The sequence below is a fragment of the Sorex fumeus genome, unplaced genomic scaffold, assembly GCF_029834395.1.
Source record: "Sorex fumeus unplaced genomic scaffold, SorFum_2.1 ptg000128l, whole genome shotgun sequence".
NCBI classification, from domain to species: Eukaryota; Metazoa; Chordata; class Mammalia; order Eulipotyphla; family Soricidae; genus Sorex; species Sorex fumeus.
Window position 1 is genome coordinate 21208654 of NW_026606185.1, and position 21706 is coordinate 21230359.

The 21706-nt window shown below is 39.5% G+C and overlaps 1 protein-coding gene across 11 annotated transcripts in view; it reads left to right on the top strand.

Moving 5' to 3' along the window:
* DLGAP1 (DLG associated protein 1) overlaps nucleotides 1–21706 on the top strand; it is a 511134-nt gene that overhangs the window by 263242 nt on the left and 226186 nt on the right. The gene's annotated exons all lie outside the window — the stretch shown is intronic.

The following is a 21706-nucleotide window of genomic DNA, read 5'->3' on the forward strand; positions in this document are numbered from 1 at the left end:
CCAGGACCCCACCCCCCGGGAAAAATGATGTAAAATGTGTACATAATGGGATTCTCATTTATAAGAAAACATAAGATCTTACTTTAGTGACAACATGAATAAAGCTGGAGTCGTGCTAAATAAAATTATCAGAAGGATCAAAACAAATATCTGATGATTTTACTTAATGGTTGAATGTAAAGAAGCAAAGCAAGAAAACATACAAACTCAAACGTAAAATACCCTTGGATTCTGACCATATAACTGAAATTACCAGACCTAAAGCAGGGAAGGGGCATCAAACGGTGAAGAAGGATTTTGGTACTTTATGGTAGAAGGAAATTGTTGCTTTGGTGGTGGTATGGCATGACAACATATCTAAAAGGTGTGAAACTGTCCTCATAAAACATATAAAATGTTGCAAACCAATGTTATTGTGTACAGAAAACAGAAGTACTGAAGAGATAGTGCAGTGGGCAGGGTACTTACCTTGCACGTGTCCTACCTGGTTCAATCCCTGGAACCCAATATAGTCTCCCAAGCCCCACCAGGAGTGATCCCTAAGCACAGAGCCAGGATGAAGACTTGAGCACTGCCAGATGTAGTCCAAAAAAATTAAGAGAAAAAAACATAAAAAACTAGTGAGTTCTAAAACTCCATCTTCCAATCTGCTCATATTTCTACCTCCTCCACTCTGTTTTTTTTTTTTTTATTTTTTTATTTATTGAATCACCGTGGGAAAGGTTACAAAGCCTCCAGGCCCAGGTCTCAGTCATGCAAATATCAAACACATTTCCCTTTACCAATACTTTTTTTTTTTTTACCATGAAGAACCCCAATAAAACCCCACCCCCCACCCCTCCCAGTCCCTGTGGGGCAGATGAATTCTAGTTAACACTCTATCTGCTTTGATTAGATTCATTGTTTCAACAAAAGATTCACCACTATTATTTAGTTTACCCTCCCCCCCCCCAAATCAGACAAGCTGAAAAAGCATTGTGACGTGATTTGCTTTCTACAGCTGGGTTCAAGAATTAAATGTTGGTTTTGGATTTCTGCTATTTTACTTATTGACCCTGGAAGTATTTCTACTGAAAGTCAGATAGTTAAGAAATTGGTTTCTGTGCTCTGGAGTCGTGGCCGTGCTGGAGAGCCGCTCGTGGGGGGCAACTGGTGACCTCGGTAGGGCGTGAAGGACGGACCGGAACGCCCCCCTTCCCATGAGGTTTTAGTCACCCCCACACCCCCGGCTCATACCTGATGTCCACAAGGCTCCCATGTGGCCGCCATCTTTCTTTCCAGAGAGGAGAGGGCGAATGGGGCAACACCCTTTCCCCTCCAGCAGATTTGATGGCCTGGATTAACGCATAGTCCGTTCACTTTTCTGCTCCAAGCTGTTGGGTTCTGCATTAAATCCTTGTGTTTCTGGGGCTGTGGCTGTGCTGGAGAGCCGCTCGTGGGGGGCAACTGGTGGCCTCGGTAGGGCATGAAGGACGGACCGGAGCGCCCCCCCTTCCCATGAGGTTTTAGTCGCCCCCACACCCCCGGCTCATACCTGCTGTCCACAAGGCTCCCATGTGGCCGCCACCTTTCTTTCCAGAGGGAGGAGGGCGGAAGGGACCAACACCCTTTCCCCTCTGGCAGACTTGATGGCCTGGGTTAACACATAGCCCGTTCACTTTTCTGCTCCAAGCTGCTGGGTTCTGCATTAAGTCCTTGTGCTTCTGGGGCTGTGGCCATGCTCAAAGCTTAACTATGATTTTCAGAGAGAAACGTTAGGTGGTTTACTTCCCATGGATCACTTTGTATTTAGAGAGATGTTGCGCGGCCGCTTACGGTTTTGAGGAAAAGTCCTAGTTCCCGCATACTCGAGCTGTGCTTGTAGAGGTTTCTGGTCACCGGGGGTCCATCTGGGGGAGGCGGGAGGCGGTACCTACCCCATCTCGGACTTCCCGATGATCTCGGCTCTTTTTGGAAACTGTTTTTTTTTTTTTTCCTTCGGGATCTCTGGATCCCGCCCTCCATGTTCTTCTCTTCGGCTGAATGCTGTCAAGATGGCGCTGGGGGGCGGGCTGTGGGCGTGACTTCCGGTATCTGAGGTTACCTGGGAGGTGTAGTCCCGGCATTTTTGAGGAAAAGTCCTAGTTCCCGCATACTCGAGCTGTGCTTGTAGAGGTTTCTGGTCACCGGGGGTCCATCTGGGGGAGGCGGGAGGCGGTACCTACCCCATCTCGGACTTCCCGATGATCTCGGCTCTTTTTGGAAACTGTTTTTTTTTTTTTCCTTCGGGATCTCTGGATCCCGCCCTCCATGTTCTTCTCTTCGGCTGAATCCCCACTCTGTTTTTTAAACCCATCCACTAAGCTGTGTATTTTTTTTTAATTTTATTGAATCACCACGAGATTGTAAAGTTACAAGCTTTCATGTTTGGGTTACAATCACACAATGATCAAGCACCCATCCTTTACCAGTGCACATTCCCCACCACCAATATCCCTGGTATACCCCCCTTCCCACCCTCCCCCTGCCTCTATGGCAGACATGATTCCCCATACTCTCTCTCTATTTTGGGGGATTATGATTTGCAATACAGACCCTGAGAGGTTATCATGTTGGTCCTTTACTTTCTGCACCCATCCCGATGAATCCTCCAGCCATCTTTTTCTTAGTGATCTCTTCTCTATTCCAGCGACCTTCTCCCCTTTGCTCATGAGGCAGGCTTCCAGCTATAGAGCAATCTATATGCCCCGTGGATCTACTATCCTTAGGTGTCAGCCTCATGTTATGTTGTTTTATATATACTCCACAAATGAGTGCAGTCCTTCTATGTCTGTCCCTCTCTTTCTGACTCATTTCACTTAGCATGATGCTCTTCATATCTGTCCATTTATAAGCAAAGTTCATGACTTCACCTCTCCTGACAGCTGCATAGTATTCCATTGTGTAGATGTACCAAAGTTTCTTTAACCAGTCATCTGTTCTAAGGGACTTGGGTTGTTTCCAGACCTCTGTTTAATGCCAGGCAAAAAAGTCAGATCAAAGTGGATTAAAGACTTCAATATCAGACATGAAGCCATAAGGTACATTGAGGTAGGCAGAACTCTCCTCAACAATGAAGCTAAAAACATCTTTAAGGATGAAACATCACTACCATGCAATTGGAAGCAAAAATAAACAAATGGGACTACACCAAACTAAGAAGCTTCCTCACTTCAAAAGAAACAGTGACCAAAATAGAGAAAGAGGCCACAGAATGGAAAAGAATATTTACCCAATACCCATCTGATTAGGGATTAATATCCAGGATATGCAAGACACTAGTAGAATTGTACAAGAAAAAAACCTCCAACCCCATCCAAAAAAATGGGGAGAAGAAATGAACAGAAGTTTCCTCAAAAAAGAAATACAGCTGGAATCCTACCTTATGAGCGAAGGGGAGAAGGCAGCTGGAATAGAGAAGAGATCACTAAGAAAAAGATGGCTGGAGGAATCAGTCGGGATGGGACATGTGTGCAGAAAGTAGATAAAGAACCAACATGATAAACTCTTAGGGACTGTATTGTAAACCATAATGCCCAAAAGTAGTGAGAGATTATGGAGAATCATATCTGCCATGGAGGCAAAGGGAGGGTGGGAAAGGGGGGTGGATATACCAGGGATATTGGTGTTGGGGAATGTGCACTGGTGGAGGGATGGGTGTTTGATCATTGTGTGATTGTAACCCAAACATGAAAGCTTGTAACTGTCTCACGGTGATTCAATTAAATTAATAATAAAAAAAGAAATACAAATGGCCAAAAGGCACATGAAAAAATGCTCCACATCGCTAGCCATTAGGGGCATGCAAATCAAAACAACAATGAGATATCATCTCACACCACAGAGACTGGCACACATTCAAATGAACAAAAGCAACCAGTGCTGGCATAGATGTGGGGAAAAAGGGACACTCTTTAACTGTTGGTGGGAATGCCCACTTGTCCAGCCTTCACGGAAAACAACATGAACAGTCCTTAAAAAACTAGAAGTTGATCATATGACCCCGCAATACCACTTCTGGGAATATATCCCAAGGATGCAAAAAAAGCATAGTAGAAATGACATCTGTACCTATATGTTCATTGCAGCACTGTTCACAATAAGCTATGTATTTTAGTGATTGCATTTTTCAATGATAAATTTTCATTTGTTCTATATGTCTTTGTTTTTTTACTGAGATTATTTATTGAGGCTGGTTTTAGTTTCAGGTGTGCTCATAAATTGCCCTTTGAAGCATTGTTATCTTGTTGCTAGATTTTCAGATAATTCAGGTAATCTCAGTCTTGACATTTATTGACTGTTATTATAATAGTCCTTCAGTTTTATAATAGTTTAGGTAGCATGTTCGCAATAATTTTAATGTTAAGATCTTGATGTTTATCAGTTAAACTCATCAGCACCGAAGTCCCCAAATCCTCCCACCAGTGTCCTAAGATTACTTCTAGTCCTCTTTGTCATTCTCCTTACCCTCCTACCATCCAGTTTGGTAAACTCAATTTTATAATACAAGAATAAGGTGTTATCATTGTTTGATACTGTACATTCCCTTGTTTTATTTCTTCACATACACACAAGTGAGAGTGCCTTATATTTTTTTTCTCACTGTGACATTTCATTTAACATGATGCCCTCCTGTAAAATCAACTTCCAGCAAATTAGAAGACTTTGTTTTTAATTGCTGCATAGTATTCCAACATATATATGTGTGTGTGTATATGTATGTATATATATGTTTGTATATACATACATATATACAAACATATGTATATATATGCCACCACTTTTTTATCCATTCAGTTTTAGATCTTCCTGGTTGTTATCACTAGTAAAACCTGGACAGTTTTGTGTCATTTTATAAGACTGTATCATTTTAATTTTCTTTTTTATCTAGCTTTTCAAAATACTGTTCTCGCAGTGACAGAGGAGTCCCTACCTCCTTTCTGACAGTAGATTTTCAAGTCCAGTTCCCACTCAAATTCTGTTGACACCTTAAAGGAGGGCTCCTCATTACTACTGGGGCTGGGAGTTCCAGAACACCACATGATCTCCAACGATGCCACTGTAGAAGTGGCCTGATTACTAGCACATGGCAATCAAAGACCTGACTGTCTACTAAGTTTCTTCTGAAATTACTTCTGCAAGGCAAGAGAGAGATGCCTCATTAAAGCTCAGACTCCATGGGTGATCTCCACTATTACCACAGGAACAGAGAGTTCCTTATTGGGATGAAAGCGTAGCTTCCAATTCATCTTCCCTGAAACCACCTTAGAGTAACGTTAACGCACATCAGGGCAGCAGCAGGAGAGTAGAAGTCTGAGTTCCCCATTGAGTCTTGCCTGGCATAGGTGAAAGTATTGCCAGAGTTTTTTCTGTTTTTTTACTGTAGTAATTTATCTAAAAGTGATGTCTGGGGTGATTTGGAACAAACTGCACTATATGTATATGAGTTGCAAATATTTTAAGGTCATGTTAGTCTGGAGCCTATAATCAGTTATTCAGATTATACAGGAATACTAAAATTTAAAAACTTTTTTTTATTTGAGAAAAAAAAAACAACTTTTTACAATCTGTGAAAGCAAATTACTTGGGCCAGTAGCAGTTTGTAGCAAACCTAGACAAATATGTATAGGAACCATATTTTCTTTTATTAAGTGACAAGTTAATTCTTTAATGTGTGATTACCTGGTGAATTGAACCTAATTAAACCAGGAATCCATAAAGACATGGCCAACTTGGGGCCAGGAGATAACTCAGAAGACTAGAGCACATGCTTCACATGCAGGAACCCCAGATTTGATTCTTGGCACTGTATTGTTCCCTGAGGACCACAAGGAGTAACCCCTGAGCACCACTCAGGCTTCCACCCAAACAAACAAAAAAATACCCTGGCCTACTACGTTAGCCTAACCTAGAGTCAGCACCAGGTAATTGCCACAAATAAAAAGAAAACATATAAAGCTCTTAAAGATCAATTTTCATCTGAAAGAATACAGATATGATTACAGACTTACTATTGGCAATATTTCAGGAGCCGTGGAGGAAGTGCAGAAAGAGAAAAGAAAAGAAAAGATAATTTTCCAAAGAGAAGACTCTTAAAAATTGCAGATAGTTACTATATTGTGAATCCCTAGGGGAAATTCAAAATTAATTTTTTACAGATGATTTGTTATGGTTCTTAAAGGGAGTCAGCATAGATTTACTAGCAAAATATTAGAACTATTTGCGGTAGGGCGTTTGCCTTGCACGCAGCCAACATGGCCAACCCGAGTTCGATTCCTCCGCCCCTCTCAGAGAGCCCGGCAAGCTACCAAGAGTATCTCGCCCGCACGGCAGAGCCTGGCAAGCCACCTGTGATATAATTGATATGCCAAACACAGTAACAACAAAATCTCCAATGGAGACGTTACTGGGCCCGCTCGAGCAAATCGATGAACAATGGGAGGGCCTTTACCTTTACCTTTACCTTTATTTATCATAATCACAATCACAATCATGATCATCCTGTTGTTCCTTGATTGCCTCGAGCAGGCACCAATAATGTCTCCTTTGTCCTAGCCCTGAGATTTTAAAAAGTGCCATATTCAAGGCTCTTTCAGGGTTAGGAGAATGAGACCCATCATTGTTACTGGTATTTGGCATATTGGGTACACCACGGGGAGTTTGCCAGACTCTGCCGTGTGAGCAGGTTACATTCGGTAGCCTGCCAAGTTGTCCAAAGTAAGAACAAGATAATAAGATGCCACATGGCTGCAAATGCAGCTGCGCACTTTCAGGAGCTGGGTTTTATAGTCTCTGGGTCTTGGCCGTTGATGGGATTATCTGGCACCAGGGGCAGTTGGTGGGTGTGATCCCTGCCTACTGGAAGATGGAGGATCTGGGTGGAGGATGCTCAGCTCAGATCCGAGCAGGCTTGGAGATCTCAGCCCCAGGACCCACGTCCTTTGTTCCTCTGCCGGTACCTTCACGCATGTGGAGAGTGGTCTCAGCATGGTTGTGGCTGGTTCTGGAGGTCTTCGGCTGCTGGGGCTCTGCTCGGAGCAGGGAGGGAAACTTAACCCGCCCCCCTCCAAGGGGCCCTGGCAAGGACAGGCGTGGGGGCAGAAGACTCTGAGCTATACTTCATATTTTTAAATGGTTGAGTAAGACATATTTAAAGTACTTAATTGAATTTAGAATAGCATTTAAAACAGTAGATTACAGAGACTGCAGATGATGCTAAAGGAAGGACACACCTGGCATATATCAATTCCCAGCACCCCATAGCCCTCCCTAGTACTGCCAAATGGTGGCCCCCTAACTCTGACAGGGCAACCCTGGTTCCCCCACTCAAGGGAAAAAAACACTAAAACAGTGGCTCACAGTAGACTTGCAAGGAAAATAAAAGTCAAAGAAACATGAGTTGGGTAATACAGGCATATACTAAACAGTCTTATAAAAAAACAATATTATTAATGGACTGAGCCAACTCAGGTCACTGATTTAATTATTCAGTTCTTGTCTTTAAAAAAAATTGCCACTCATTAAGTAAGAAATTGATGGCACTCTTAGACCTAGATTTCAATTCTGAGTTTATAAGAATGATAACTTGTCTAACTAAAATTGACATTGTAAGTAAAGCATTTAAATGCAAGGAATCTTATAATATTCTAACATAATTTTGTTAAATTTGTTTCTAATTTTTCACTTGCTGAGCAGGTAACTGGCCAGATTAGTTTATATATTGCATATTTTGCATCAGAATGATAAAATTACCTTTGGGTTTTATTTTAGCAGAAACAAAAGGGTAAAAAATTGGAATGAGTATACATAATTTGATATGAGAAAGCTCTGAAAGTTGTCTTAAGTGAATTACAAGATGCTAATAGTGTGATTATAGGAAAAACAATCCAAAGATTTCTCAGGCTGCATCCCAGGAGAATTTTCAATAGAATAGTTGACAAATGACTGCTCTTCATTCTGCACTTTCAGACCTACATTTGGTTCCAGGTGTTCTGTTATAAAAAAAATAAATAAATAAATAAACTAATGAATTGTAGGGCTAGAGCGATAGCACAGTGGTAGGGCGTTTTCCTTGCACTCAGACATGGCCGACCCGAGTTCGATTCCTCCGCCCCTCTCAGAGAGCCCGGCAAGCTACCGAGAGTATCTCGCCCATACGGCAGAGCCTGGCAAGCTCCCCGTGATGTTTTCGATATGCCAAACACAGTAACAACAAAGTCTCCAATGGAGACGTTACTGGGCCCGCTCAAGCAAATCAACGAACAACGGGAAGGCCTTTACTTTACTTACTCGAGCAATGAATTGTACCAACTTTAAAGATAAGTCATCAAGGTTATAGAGAACCTGAAAAATCTTGACATATGAGGGTTCGTTCGGTAAAGGAAGCTTTACCTGTCTTCCCCTGGAGGAAGATTTAGCTAAGATAGCTGCATTATGATGACGTGGAAGAGATGTCTTTTGTGTGTGTGTCCTTTTGACATTCTCCTAATGAGTTTAGATACAGAACCTTTGGCATGGAAATGAGAAGAAACACAACATTTAAAGAGTTATTTAAGAATCTGTCTTTGGTTGCCTTTTTTTTTCTAAAGTGCAGTCAGCACTAAAAGTCCATTAAAATACTTGTACACAGGCTGTGTCTCCTCCAATTGGTCAGTGTCAACCTAACCTGTTTTAAGCATATATACACTTCCCTGACACTTTAAATAGAAAGAAATGCTATATTCAGTTGAACATACAGCAGAATTTAGGTCACTATTTCTACCCATCCTAACAGTTTGCTATTGTGGGCTCTTCAATAATATTTTAATTGCCATCACATGTTTTTTTAATGATGACATTATTTCCTTCTCAATAGTTCATAAACTGGCACTATTGTTAATAGTCTTTCTGCAGTCTCTACTTATGAAAGTATTCTGTATTTTTTAATCATATCAGGGTTAATCTCAGTAACACTGTAATGAGATTCAGTTGTTTTACCATTTTGCAATTACTAAAGCAGTAAAATTATACTGATATTTATTATGATACTTTCAGCTATATAATACTAGTATGATTTTTGTTTTTAGCTATGGGAATCATAATTACCCCCTGAAGTGCTAATGTAATATTTAGTGTCCTTAAAATATACCTTAAGTGGTCAATAAAATATCTCTTTTGCAGGAGTGTTTTTTGCTATGTTGTTTCCCAATTTGTTGGTAGTTTAATTGCTAAGAAATTCTAGGCTAATGGTTCTGTTAGAAGAAGTTCTACTTTTAAATATATACCTAAAATAACTAAGAAACTCAAATAATTGTACATTTATATTCATAGCTTATTCATAACATATTCACAAAAGCCAAAAACTGGAAGAGATATAATGTCCATAGACCGATGAATGATGAACAAAATGTGTTGTATACATACAATGGAATGTGATTCAGACTTAAGGAATTCTGTTACATGCCATAACGTGGGTGAGCCTCAAAGACATTATTCTAAGTGAAACAAGTTAGACAAATACAGCACAATTCCACTTGTATAAGGTCCCCAGAGTGGTCTCTTGTATATAGAAATGGAATGGTAGGTGCTAGAAGATAGGAGAAGAGGAAAATGGGGAATTAGTGTTTAAAGGGTAGCTTCTGCTTGAGATGAGAAGTTCTGTGGCTGGATAATAGTGATGGTTATACAGCAATGTGAATAAATGCCACAGAAATATAGATTGGAATAGAGGATTTTATGCTATATGCATGTTACACACTTAAGAGAAGAGGCTTCTTATGATGCAGTTATTTCTCACAACTCTATAAAGTAAATATTATTTTATTCATTTTAAAGTAGAAGAAAACATTATTTTTGCAGTTTCTTGGATGCAAGTTCCTTTACATGAGTCTTTTCTTCTCTCTTTGCTGCTTATAGGATATTTCTTCATCTTTGACTTTTAAAATGTGAAAAATAGTCAACTAATTTGCATGTAATCTTTATCCCAATATTCTCCATATTGTTCCTATTATACATGCTGCCAAAGCACGATACTTGGGTTTTAGAAATGTGCTATTTAATTTCCCAACAGTATGGAGATCTAGTGGTTCCTTTTTGGTTTCTTTCTTTGTCCATGTGCTTTTTATTTTTGTTTTGTACTGCCAGGGATTGAGCCGCCTCACATATTCCAGGCAAGTGTTCTACCACTGAGGTAGGTAGGCCCTTGATAGTGATTTCTAATTCAGATCTTTGTTATTAAAAACATTTTATAATGTCAATCCTTTTAAGTACATTCAGGTTTGTGTCATGGCCCAGTGTCTGATCTGTCTTAAGGAATGTCTTAAGGAATGTTCCATGTGCATATTAAAAATAGTATATTCTGACTTTGTATATTCTACAGATATTTATTATATCTAATTGGTTGATAGTGTTGTTCATAGTGTTGTTCATGACTTTAATATATTTCATGATTTTTAAAGTAACAAAATAGGAAACTAACACCCAAGAATGGCAGAGATTAGTACCAGGAATTTTACTCAATGACCTGGAGGCCAACCACACATGTTAGGGGAAAAGGGAGCTCAGAAAGAGAAGGGAACACCAAACAAAGGGTGTTGGGAGGATTCTCCCAGGATGGGAGAAGCATGCTGAAAGTAGTCTATCGACCAAACATGATTGCCACTCAATGCCTCTTTTGCAAACCACAGCACTCAAAAGGAGAGAAAGGGCAGAGGCAGAGTGGGATGGGGGCTGGGGGGTGGGAGGGATACTGGGATCCGTGGTGGTGGGAAATGCGTACTGGTGGAGGGATGGGTGTTTGATCATTGTATAATTGAAACCCAAGCACAAAAATGTGTAAGTCTGGAAAAAAAATAAAATTTTTTTTAGTGGAAAAAAAAAACCCATGGATATTGAGATCGGTGGTGGTGGAAAATGGGCATTGGTGGAGGGATGGGTACTTGATCATTGTATAATTGAAACCCAAGCACAAAAATTTGTATGTCTACAACTGTACCTCATGGTGTTTCACTAATAAAAATTAAATATATATATATATTTCATGATTTTATTCACAATTATGTAAATTATTGTTGAGAGTGGAGAATTGAGGTTTTCAAATATTACTCTTGAGTCATCCTTTTCTCTTCAATTATACTTTCAATTTGTTTATGCTTCATGTATTCTGAAGTTCCATTGGTAGGGTGCACATATGTTCATAATTGTATTTTTCTGAAAATAGTCATACTTTTTATTTTCTAAAATAACACATATTTTGAGTAAAAGTTTTGGTTATAAGTTATATTTTATCTAAAATTAATATAATGTATAATATAGTCATTCAAATTCTCTACATATTTGCCATTCTCTCACTTTCAGCATATTTGCATTTTTTAATGTGTTACATGCCCTAAATATTCCATAGGAGGTTCCTGTTTTGAATTTAGACTGGCAATCTCTGCCTTTGGCAGATAATTGTACTTGATATTATTATTTACATAATTCTATTTACTATTTTGTTTGTTACTGTGTCTGGCATATCGAATACTCTCGGTAGCTTCCCAGGCTCTCCGAGAGGGGCGGAGGAATCGAACTCGGGTCGGCCATGTTGGCTGCGTGCAAGGCAGATGCCCTACCCGCTGTGCTATATCATGGTATATTTTGTTTCTGCTCTTCCTCTGTTGCTTCCTTTTGTTTCATGTATTTTGCCTCTAGTGTACCATTTAAGTTACTTTTTATTTTATAGTATATGTTTTAAAATTATTTTCTGAGTAATAAACTCTAGAGAATATAACATTGTAGCAAAAGGTAGTATTTCATATTTTCTTATAGCTGAGTAGTATTCCATTGTGAGTACAGTGCCACAATTTATTTGTCCACTAATCTGTTGTTAGGCATATGGGGTTGGTTTTTTATATTCATATTGTAAACAAAACTTCACTGAATACAGTGCATGTAAGTGAGCACATGTATTTTCTTTTTTTTTAGCACATGTATTTTTAAATGTGTTCTTTTTATGGAAAAAAATAAAATAAAAATAAGAAACACAGTTGGAAAATGCAAATGCACTGTGGAATCACCAAGAAAGCCACCCCCTCGCACCCAGCCCCCCCCCCAAGAAAAAGTAAAAAAGGAATGCTTTAATGTGACCATCAAATCTACATGTTTCCTGGTGCTGTGGGGCCTGGTTCAATAAACTGGAGTGTTCCCACAGCACAAGGACCCAAAGCTCAAACCTATCCCAGTCCCAAAACAGATACTTGTCTTGAACAGAGTGATAGCTTGTCTTATATGTGGCAGACCTACATTTGATCCCCTGCATTCCATATGGTCCCCCAAGCCCACCTGGAGTGATCCCTGAGTGCAGAGTCAGGAGCAAGGACTGGAAACAGCCAGACGTAGTGCAAACACAAAAATTTAAAAAAAAAAAAAAAGATTCACTGTCAACAGAGCTGCATCAGAACTCTTGCCCTGACCCTCAGAACCTAAACACTCAGGAATCAAGAAAAACAACAGTGTTCAAGGCTGCAAATAACCCAGGGATTAGAGCACAGACTGCATTTGTCCAGCCTCAGTTTCATCCCAGGCACTACAATGCTCCTTTAGTAATATGTGTGGACCTAAGCATCACTTCATCCTCAGACCATCAAATATCACTGAGTGTGGCCCCCAGGTCCTCTGAACAATGCTTGGGAGTATCCCCCAAAAGAAGAGCATTCATGGAATGTTTTTTAAAATGTCAACTTAATGTGACCGTGATTAACAAAATACCCAAATAAGGACAAAGACCAGCTGGTGCTCTTTGTGGAACTTCTTCCCGCTTTGCTCTTTCAGTCCTGTGGGCTTATGAGGGTGGATGTTGGTCTGTCTTCACCTTGGACCATGTGGAGCTCTGTACACCCTCCTGCTTTTATCAGTCCACTTCCACGACCTTACTTCACCTGGTGCACACTATTTGGAGCATACTTCTTTGGAAAATGAACTAATTCTGGCTGTAAGAGGAAGCTGACATCCTCTTGGTCTTCTGGGCATGGGAGTTGATCTCCACCACTAGATTTCTCAGAAGTCACATACAAGGCAAGCACCTTACCCTCTGCACTATCACTCTGCTCAAGACAGTATCACAACAAAGCTTTTAAAGGTTCTTCATAATACCTTTAACTTACATTAGAAAAAATGTCTTAAAACTTTAAAAATTATTTTTGGTATGGAGTGATGATCAATGATAACTCATTTTCATTTGTTTTCATTCATATCACTCATTTGTTTTATGATAAGGAGATGATTCATTTGCAGTTCCTTGGGTAGAGAAAACCCACAAGTAAGTGTTAGATATTGTTAGTCATCCTTTAAAATGTAAGTGACAAGCCAGGGAGATAGTTCACAGGGCTGGAGAACATGGTCCATATGCAAGAGGCCCAGGCTTAATACCCAGCACAACATGTACCGCCAAGCACTGCCAGAAGTGACTACCAAGCACATAATGGATATAGTCCCTGAGCACTGCCTGGTGTGGCCCAGGAAAAAAAAACAGTGAGTGCCAATGTAAGAAAATAAATGTATACTTATTCTAACATCTAAGGATTCAAAAATCTAAGTGTGCATAGTCACGTAACCAAAATCTACAGCAGGGCTAAGTATATGAAAGGAAAATATGAAAAGCACTACAGGAATATAGACTGAGAAATACTTAACCAAGCAGAAAATAAAAGGTTTCTAAAGAGAGCTAACTTATACTGACCTAAACAGATACTCCAGTACTTAGTGACCTGCTGAGTTGAAGTAAGTTTTATGGATGAAAGTGAAGGAGTGAGTGTATTTCAAACAAAAGAATCAATACTACAAAGATAAAGCTTGAGAATATATGTGTAATCAATATGAGTAAAAAGAAAAGATTACTCAGGAAAGATGGATACAGAATTTAGATTCTCTCAGTTGATTCTTAGGAGAATTTTAAGCAGGAAGGCATTTTAATTTCTAGCAAAAAGAAAGATATGTTTTTAAGTACAAAACTAGAGACAGGAAGCTTGGTTTAGGAGAATCAAGATGAAGCTTGAACTAAAGAAGTAATGTAGCAAATATTGTTGACAAAATAAGGGGGAAAGCAATTTTAAATGGACACAGGAAATAAAACTGAGGAATCTGATGATCAACCAGATTTGGATAGTTAGGAAAATAATATAGAACAACTGCTTTAGGTTTCTGGCTGGTTTGACAAGTATGTTTCAGTGTCATTCATCTCAGAGTTTTTTATGCAGCATCCAGGTAGAAGTGTAGAACATCCAATTAAAAGTTTGTTCATGGAGACACACAAAAGAATCTCAAAAATAAACAGCTCGCTGCAGAGATACCTCTGGACTTTGAGCCAGGCCAATTTCACCTGGGAGCCTCAGATGCGAGCAGGCATTGTCCTTCCACCTGCCCTCTAAGAATCCCAGGGCCACCAACTTCCAGAACCGAATGAGAAGCCCAGGTAGATGGAATCAGTGATGGCAAACTCCAGGCCTCAAGGGATAGGGGATCAGCAGGTCCTTTTCATTCCCTCCCACCACCTCCATACTTGTACCTGTGGAACCCTGGAGGTCATACCAACGAACTGCTCCCAGCACTATTTGAGTTCCTTAAGGTTGAGATCCAGAGACGCAAAAGAATCTCTGAACCGAGCAGCTCACTGCAGAGATTTCTCCAAATTATCTAAAATTTTAGAATTACGACATCTTATTTTATTCATAATGATCAATACAAAATAAATTATCTAGCATGTACCTTTCACTGATGACATTGTTCTAATAACACCAAACATTAGCCAAGCGGCACAAATGCTGGCCGACTTCAACCGTGAGGGTGAAAGTTTGAACTGCAGCTAAATCTCACGAAGAAAATGTTCGTGAGAAACAGACTCATTTCTGATGTACCATTCGCTCTCAACAGAATGAACATCTCCGAATGCAGCAGTTATGTGTACTTAGGTCGAGAAGTCAACATGATGAATGACCTGGCACCTGAGTTGCGCAGTAGGAAGAGAGCTTCATGGAATGCCTTCAAGAGCTTCGAAGAAGTTGTTAAGAGGACAAAGAACCTCTGGCTCCTGGCACATCTCTTCAACTCCACCATTCTTCCTGCATTAGCATATGCCTCAGAGACCTGGGCCCTACGAAAAAAGGATGAGAATGCTATTCAGGTCTCCCAAAGAGGAATCGAAAGAGCTCTGCTTGGAGTATCACGCTTCATTCAAGTGAGAAAAGGAATCCGGAGTTCCAACCTTCATCAACGATCGAGAATCAGGGACGCTGTCTCATTTTCCAAGATATCAAAAATCAGATGGGCTGGACACGTAATGCAATTTGGAGATGACCGCTGGACTAGAGCCATTACTGATTGGATTACACAGGATGCCAAAAGATCGCGTGGCTGCCCACCTATGAGATGGTCAGACTTCTTCCTCAAGACCCTGAATGAATTGTTTGATGCTCTTTGTGTTCCTGGAGCGAGCAGACACTATTGGGCTATACTAGCATGTGACAGGGACGAATGGAGACATTGTGCCCACTGGAGCAAATCGATGAATAATGGAATGTCAAGTGATCAAGTGATACCTTTTCATCAGGTTTGAGTGGTGGTGGGAAAATTCCAAATAATGGTCATAGGAAGGTGTAATGGTGGTGGAACTAGTGTCGAAATATTCAATGTAACCCATTAGTATGAACAACTTTAGGAAAATTAGAAAAAAAAAAGAATTGTTCATGGGACTACAGAGACCACAAAGGGCTAAATACATGCTTGCATGTAGCAGCCTGAGTTCAATCTCTTGCACCATCGGGAGTAACTCCCAAGCACAGAGCCAGGGCTAGGCCCTGAGCACCACTGCTAAAACCACAAAACAAACAAAAAACTTACTTTTAATTTTGAGGGGATCTCCCAATTGCTGCTCGGAGGACCCTGGAGTCATCCCTCACAATTCTCTGCCTAACAGCTGCCAGTTTAATTCTGGGGCCTGAGCATGCAATGCTGCAGGAACCCTGTGGTGCTGGAAACTACCAGGACCACCCTCAGTTATTCAAAGGAGACCTTGAAGTGCCAGGATTGAATCAGGGTTGGCACATGCAAGGCAAACATTCAAACCCTGTACTATCTTTCAGAGCCCTGACAGGTTATTTTTGGAGTTGAAGTAACCAAAAGAGTCATAAGTAGATTTATAAGTGGCACCCTAAAATTGCTTATAAAAGATGATTGTCCAAGGAAATACTATATAGCAAAATGAAAAGACCACTTAATGGTTAGGCCTGGGATGTAATTCAGTGGCAAGTACACACCTCACATTTGAAGTCCCTGGCACCAATCACTCACTCACACACACACACACACACACACACACACACGAGGTGATGAGGTTTTGGTGATAAAAATGCTTTAGGGAAATGTGGAGTAATAGGAAACCAAATGAGATTCTAGACAAAATTTTCCAAAATATAGAAATAAAAAGTCAGGAGAAGGCAAAGATTCTATTTGAATTACATTGTTTACCACTTACTCTTTTGTAAACATGATTTCTCTATAGATTGATATTGATTATAGAGAAGCATTTTATAAATGTTATTAAATGCCAGATATTATTATGAAATAGAAATTACTCAACATCTATCAAAGTGGACAATTTAATTGAGCATTATACTTTGACAGGGATGATAAAGGCATTACACCTGCAATTAGCTGAGACAAAAGCTAGATTTTCCAAAGAAGGCTTAACGGTAAAGTGCCCTGCGTTTAATTTCCAAAAACTAGTAACTGAACAGTTTCACCCTAAGTACTAATGTTCTACTGAATGCCAAGAAATGGGCTTTCAATTTAAGCTATAATATTTGTGAGAATGGTTTGGTGTATTTTATGACTAGACAAAAATACCTTCATTTTCAAGGCAGAGCCATTGAATTAACCCCCAGGGATAAGAAAATAAAAAAAAAAGAGTCCTGTAGGATGATCTTACTTTTCAATAATTTTATAAGACAATATAGTCAAAGTGAATAAGAATATTTTTTTAAAAATTAAGCAAAAAATAGGGTGCATATATCAAAGGAATAGATCATTGACTCCAGAATGTTCTCATTAAATTCTTGGATCCAGGATCATGAGCCATGATCTGGAAGAAAAGTGTTTCCTCTGAAGTAGTGCATTTTTCAGCTTTGCTTGTCTAAATACATTCAGTGTAGACAATTTCAATAATATATGTATACAATGGACTGAAGCAATAGCACAGCAGGTAGGGCTTTTGCCTTGCACGTGGCCAACCCTGGGTTTGATTCCTCCACCCCTCTTGGAGAGCCCGGCATGCTGCTGAGAGTATCCCGCCCTCATGGAAAAGCCTGGCAAGCTACCTGTGATTTATTCATTATGCCAAAAACAGTAACAACAAGTCTCACAATTTGTTGTGAGATGTTAATGGTACCCACTTGAGCAAATCGATGAACAATGGGAGGACAGTACAGTGCTATTTTAAAATGCATGTCATAAGTATTACTACATTTTCTCTGTTTTTCTGTGGAAACCTTAGTGATAGATGTCTTTTGTGGTCACCCTCTAGCCCCCTCAAGATATTTTATCTTTGAATACAATAAAGGACATGATAAGCAGATACATCTAGGCCAAAATCTGAGTTGAATTTTTTTTGGCTTTTTGGGTCACACCTGGCGATGCACAGGGGTTACTCCTGGCTCTACACTCAGGAATTACCCCTGGCTGTGCTCAGGGGACCATATGGGATGCTAAAAATCGAAACTGGATTGGCTCCATGCAAGGCAAATGCCCTACTCGCTGTGCTATTGCTCCAGCCCCATCTGAGCTGAATTTTGGTATACACCACGAATGATTAATTTAGCACAAGTAATTTAAAGAGGAAAAATGGGAAAAGATGATTGTCATTTGAATAGAAAAAAATGAAAAATAATCTCATGTGACAGCTAATATTTCTGAATATACACACTCCCACATTTTTGTATTTCTCTTGTTTTTATCGAGGATATACATATTCTGTTTTCTATGTGGATAAGAGAAAAAGAGTTTATTTCCTTATATGTAGGGTATTATTTAAGTATGTGGGGCTTTTTTATTTTAATCAGGAATGACTCACCAAAGTAGAACTATTCTACCCCTTTTGAATGTTTTTTTACTTTGAAATGTGGGAATTATGCCTTATTTCATAGCAAATAGCTGCAGTGAATGATTGTTGCAATGATGCCTCATTTCCCCATTTCAGCCAGCAGACACTCATTTTTCAAAACACTGGACTTTCGCTTCTTCTTTTGAATATACACCATTTATGAAACTGTCATCGCCATTGCTGCCCTGATAATCATTTGGAACAGTTTCATCATTTATGTTGGCAATATTGTTGCCCTAGGTCAGGTTGCAAAATAGCCAAAGAAACACATTTGTCACCTAACTCAAGATCTAAGGGGAAGTGAACTTTATGTTATAAATGCTTCTAGCTAAGGTTCTTTTTCCCTAAAAGAAAGCTTACAGGGAAAATAGATTCTTCATGTATTTGTTGGTTAGGTGAGAACGTTGGCATGGGCATTTTTAAGTGACCCCATTGTGAATCTCCATAATAGCACATAACACATGGAAAATATTTACTTGACCTAGCAGAGATATTATCTTTGGCAGCTACTTGAATAATCCCATAGAGAGCATTTCTATTTTTTCTTTTTTCTTTAAATTTTTTATTTTTTTAGTGAATCACTGTCTTTAAAATTTTTTTTAGTGAATCACTGTGAGTTACAGTTACAGACTTACAAACTTTCGTGCTTACGTTTCAGTCATACAATAATCGAGTACCCATCCCTCCACCAGTGCCCATTCTCCACTACCAGTGTTCCCAGTACCCCTCCCACCACCACCCCATCGCACCCCCCAACACATGCCCCTGCCTCTGTGGCAGGCATATTCCCTTTTATTCTCTCTCTCCTTTTGGGTGCTGTGGTTTACAATACAGGTGTTAAGTGGCCATTGTGCTCGCACACATTTCCCCTCCATAGCGAGCCCTCCAAGCATCCTTCACTTGGTGGCCGCTTCTCTATTTAAGCTGCCTTTTCCCCCAGCATGTGAGGCCAGCTTCCAAGTCATGGAGAAATCCTCCTGGTCCTTATCTCTACTATCCTAGGGTGTTACTTAAAGAGCATTTCTATACAAGTCAGTTTCATATGAGAGTAAAATGCATGAGGTTTAACTTTCGGTGTTAAATTCAAGATTGATTTTAATTTGGTTGATCCTTCTCTGCATGTAGTTACAAAATGTGTCTGCTTGGTACATCTACGTAATGGAATACTATGCAGGTGTCAGGAGAGATGAAGTCATGAACTTTGCTTATAAATGGATAGACATGGAGAGTATCATGCTAAGTGAAATGAGTCAGAAAGAGAGGGACAGACATAGAAGGACTGCACTCATTTGTGGAGTATAAAACAACATAACATGAGGCTGACACCTAAGGATAGTTGATCCACGGGGCATATAGATTGTTCCATAGCTGGAAGACTGCCTCATGAGCAAAGGGGAGAAGGCAGCTGGAATAAAGAATCACTAAGAAAACGATGGCTTGAGGAACCGGTCAGGATGGGAGATATGTGCAGAAAGTAAATAAAGGACCAAACATGATAACCTCTCAGTGTCTGTATTGCAAACCATAATGTCCAAAAGTAGAGAGAGGGTATGGGGAATATTGTCTACCATGGAGGCAGGGGAGGGTGGGAAAGGAGTAATACTGGGGATATTGGTGGTGGGGAATGTGCACTAGTGGAGGGATGGGTGTTTGATCATTGTGATTGTAACCCAAACATGAAAGCTTGTAACTATCTCATGGTGGTTCAATAAAATTAAGAGAGAAAGAAAGAAAGAAAGAAAGAAAGAAAGAAAGAAAGAAAGAAAGAAAATGTGGCTGCTAATTCAGTTCTCTTACTTTAATATTATTGAGTCTATCTTTTCAACTGTCATATTTAAGTAATTTCATATAAATTTTAAGATAGAATCTTATACACTAAGAAAATATTTAAAACATACAGAATACCTCTACCATCAGAGTATAGGCATAATGTCTCATATATAAACCACATCTTATCTTTCTATCAACGTTTATCTTACTATTAGTGAGATTAGCATCTTTCCATAGGATTGGTGACATAATTTTATTTTTCTATACTTTTATATGTCTAGATTCCATTATCTTTCTGTAGTCTTTTTCCATTTTAATTGACATGGTTACTTTATTATTTTTCATTTCTAAGTCTACTTTAGCTAATGCAAATGTAAATTTTTTTGTTGTTACATACTTTCATTAAGAAAATGTTTTCAGAGGCTTGAGCAATAGCACAGCAGGGAGGGCAATTGCCTTGCACACGGCCAAGCCGGGTTCAATCCCCAGCATTCCATATGGTCCCCTGAGCACCGCCAGGAGTAATTCCTGAGTGCATGAGCCAGGAGTAGCCCCTGTGCATCGCCAGGTGTGACCCAAAAACAAAAAACAAAAAAAATGTTTTCATCACTTGCAAAAATCCCTCCAAACTCCTTTATATTTTTCTTTTTAAAATTGAATCACTGTGACTTACAGAGTTACAAGTTATTCAGCGTTATTTTCAGGTGTAAAATGTTTCAACACCAATCCCTTCAACAGAGTTCACTTCCCATCATCAATACCCCCAGTTTCCCACCCGCTCCCCAGCCAGCCTCTATGGCAGACACGTTTTTCCCTCCACCATTTTCCTCGTGTTCCTTACCTTTCCCCTCAATCCACCCCAGTGGCAAGCTTGCTACTGAAGATCAGTTTTCTTGCTCTTCATTTTTATTGCCTCTGGGCATTCATCATTCCCCTACTAAATTTCTTTAGTTCCCACATACAGGAAAGATCATTCTGTGTCTATCCCTTTCCTTCTAACTTCACTGAACAAATATACATATAATATATGTATCTATTTGTCATTATTAGAAAGTCCAAAAATCAAAAGATAACTATAGAAAAAAATGAGCTCAGAGTAAAAGTTTACAAATTAGAGATCAGACTTTGGGGGAGGTCCAGGAAACTATTATTTTTCTTAGCAGAATTCCAAGGAAATTATGAATTGGTAAATTATCTCATTAGCTGGAAAAAATTTAACTATTCTTTAATACCATTAATTCTTACTCTGTTCTCTCAAATATTTCTTCTGAGACACCACAGGAGAGTTTTGAAACCACAGGAGGGAACTGATACTGCCTGAGTATTTAGGGCATCACATGAACAATATATTATAGCATCTTACTACAGGTTTCCCCCACTGAGCTGTCCCAAAATAGAGTTTTCCTGGGAAAGCCGTGAAGAAGAATTGGCAGAAATCAAAGAAGCAATTACCATGAATTTATTTGAATTTTTTTTAGTGTTTCCAAAAATAAACCACACAATTATCCCTAAAACCTAAAATAACACTAACCTATGGTGAAAGTAGGAAAGCCACGAGAAATACAGTCTGTGTATTGTCCTTGATTGAGGGAGCGCCCAGAGCTGCAACAGTGCTCCATGGGGTTCAGGCTGCCAATAGCTACCACTGATGCAAAACATATACTGATGGAATTTTACTTTTTAACTTTTGTGGTAAAGCCTAAAGGAGATTTCTTTGTGTTAGGAAACACAGACACTGACATAGGTCTCTCTTGAAGAAGTGGAGCTTACCTGTACTGCCTCTGTTTGAGAATATGATTAAATGTGCCC